The sequence below is a fragment of the Ovis canadensis genome, chromosome 5 (assembly GCF_042477335.2).
Source record: "Ovis canadensis isolate MfBH-ARS-UI-01 breed Bighorn chromosome 5, ARS-UI_OviCan_v2, whole genome shotgun sequence".
NCBI lineage: Eukaryota > Metazoa > Chordata > Mammalia > Artiodactyla > Bovidae > Ovis > Ovis canadensis.
This window is the reverse complement of record NC_091249.1, coordinates 101,864,008-101,866,780: the sequence shown is the minus strand read 5'-3', so window position 1 is coordinate 101,866,780 and position 2,773 is coordinate 101,864,008. Positions and strand designations below refer to the sequence as shown.

At 38.7% G+C, this 2,773-nt stretch overlaps 1 non-coding gene across 1 annotated transcript; it reads right to left on the bottom strand.

Moving 5' to 3' along the window:
• Positions 1 to 1,206: 1,206 nt before the first annotated feature.
• On the bottom strand, positions 1,207 to 1,278 carry TRNAW-CCA (transfer RNA tryptophan (anticodon CCA)). The gene has a single exon. It is a non-coding gene; the product is annotated as a tRNA-Trp (tRNA).
• Between the last annotated feature and the right edge of the window lie 1,495 nt (positions 1,279 to 2,773).

Here is a 2,773-nt window from a genome sequence, read left to right as displayed (position 1 = left end):
TGTTATTAATATGGCTTCTGATCAATAGTTAAAGTGAAAGTCACTTAGCTGTGTCCGACTCTTTGCGACTCCATGGACTGTGGCCTGCCAGGCTCCTCTGTCCATGGAATTCTCCAGGCCAGAATATTGAAGTGGGTAGCTGTTCCCTACTCAAGGCTATCTTCCCAACCCAGGTCTCCCATATTGCAGCCATATTCTTTCCTATCTGAGCCACCAGGGAAGCCCAAGAATACTGGAGGGATGAACTGATAGCCTATCCCTTCTCCAGCAGATCTTCTTGACCCAGGAATCAAACTGGGTCTCCTGCATTGCAGGCAAATTCTTTACCAGCTGAGCTACCAGGGAAGCCCTCTGATCAACAGTAGTCTATTAGTAAACTTTGTGGAGAGTCAAAAGTTCTATGAGGGTTATTAGTTGTGCAAGGCTGCAACTATAATCCCTTCACTGTTCAAGGATCAACCATATATCCTTGGTGAACTGGGTGGTAATGAAGAGCAGTTTCCTGGGCTTTTCTCACTGTGGTGGAAGCATTTCATCAATTTCACTTTGGGTTGGTTTGTTCTGACATCTGATAGGCCACAATGTAACAAAATGGCACAGTGTTTAGTTTTCAGCTGAGAAAAACTCCATACAGTAGGTAAGTAGGTATGTATTGAGTTGGTATGATGCTATGGAAAACCCCCAATGAAGTTTTTGACGAAACTTGTATATAACTGTCTATTGATCATATTTTCACTGGTTAAAACTTTATAATTTCCAAGTTGATTGAATTCTTTCTAGAAAGTCTATTTCAGTCTTGTAAAAATTAAATGTCTTATGTGATTCTGGTCTGCATGAAGAAATTATAAAAGACAATGCTGTGGATAAGACAGATTCAGAGGAAATGAGATGGCCAGATGACCACCATCCTAGCGATGACTTAAGTGATGCGTCTGTGACAAAAATGTTTTATGTCTTTTTTAAAGCTGATAAAAAGATCCCAGAGAAAATGGATCTTTTAGAAATGTCTGATTAAAAACTGCACTTCTGCACTTACTAATTAGCTCTGGAGTTGAGGAGCAAGTACAACTCTAGTGAAGTGAAGTCGCTCAGTTGTGTCCGACTCTTTGTGACTCCTTGTGACTGTAGCCCACCAGGCTTCTCCATCCATCGGGTTTTCCAGGCAAGAATATTGGAGTAGGTTGCCATTTCCTTCTCCAGGCGATCTTCCCCACCCAGGGATCGAACCCAGGTCTCCTGCATTGGAGGCAGACGCTTTACCCTCTGAGCCACCAGGGAACCCTAGGGGGAAAAAAAAAAAAAAGGCCCAAAGCATTTGAATATACAGCAAATTCAAGTCAATAAATATTTAGTGAGAATTTGGTTTGTTGCCACCTTGGTGAGCAAGACTGACATGGTTTTAGGAGAAACTCACACAATAGCAGCTTAGATGCAAAGTCTATAAGACTATATTGTTAAGAATTTCTGGTCTCTTCCAAAGTAGTTTGTCCTTGAAAGAGAAACAACGTGCAACCTGTAGTACCTCCATAGTATAGTTTTGTTTTGTTTTCATAACTAATGTTTTGCTAGTCTTACTGAATATAGGCAAAACTCTTGGTATAGTAATATTATTCTACTCTTTTAGTCATGTTCTAAAGAGAGAAGGATTTTGTGCTGTCATTTGCTTCTCAATAAGAATAAAAATTTAAACTAAAAATTAAGCTAATAGTGGATGTCTCTGTGGCAATATTCCCATAAATTTTATTGGTTTTGCCCAGTCGATCAGGTACTCGGCATCTGTAAATTTTTCACACCTGGTCAAACTTGTGAATCTTTGGAATTAGAATTGAGTTATGTCAAAAATTACATTAAACACAATACCTCAGGTTGAGCTCAGAAAACTTAATTTTTCCATATGATTTGTAATAAAGACATCAGCAGTCCTGTAATTCTAATTCCTATTTGTAATGTTTCATAGAGTAGAAATATTCTGAAAGTTAGAAATTATAATAATTACTTCTGGACATCTCTCTGTATTTCCCTTCTAGACCTTGTACATTTTACAATTTCTATTTAATAAAGCGTCATTCTATTATTTGGTAAAGTAGTCTGGCACAGAGATTCTAGAAGCGAGTTCCAAGCAGAGTTTTATTTGCTGTCTACCTTTGTTTACATCCTGACCCCAGTTTTATTTGCAGAATTTATTTATGAAGCTCTTTTTCCCCTTCTTGCTTGTGAAGCAGCTCTTGGGTCTGTAAGGCGCAGAGTAGTGTTCTCATCATGCATATATTTAGCACCCTAATCTCTGCAACCAGTTTTAGCTGCTTGGTATACTTTGCTTGACATTTTCTTGTATGCTTTTTGACATCTGCTTGCAAACTCCTGCAGCCTTTTCAGTCCTGATATTCACTTGTTTCATCTGATGTTGTTATCATTCTCCTTAGATATGCAGATGTGTTGCTTCCCTTCCAGTCCTGTCCCTTCAGTCTTGCTAGAGATGAGAGACTCACACCCATTGCCTGCTGATTGGTTTCTTTGCCTGTTTATTGTTATACTGTTTTTCTGCCTCATACCTCTAGCTTCGTACTCTTCCTTTGAGAACTGAATGCCTTGAGTTGACTTTTTAATGCAATCCATTTTTTGGCATACACACATGCAAACTGCGCAATGGATTGTATTTCAAAGAAGGTAGTACTTAACATCATCCTTTTCAATGACTCCAACCAAATTATTTGCAAAACTCTTTCACAAGAGCTTGAAAAGCCTCATGAAATGAACACTTGTCAGAAATGAT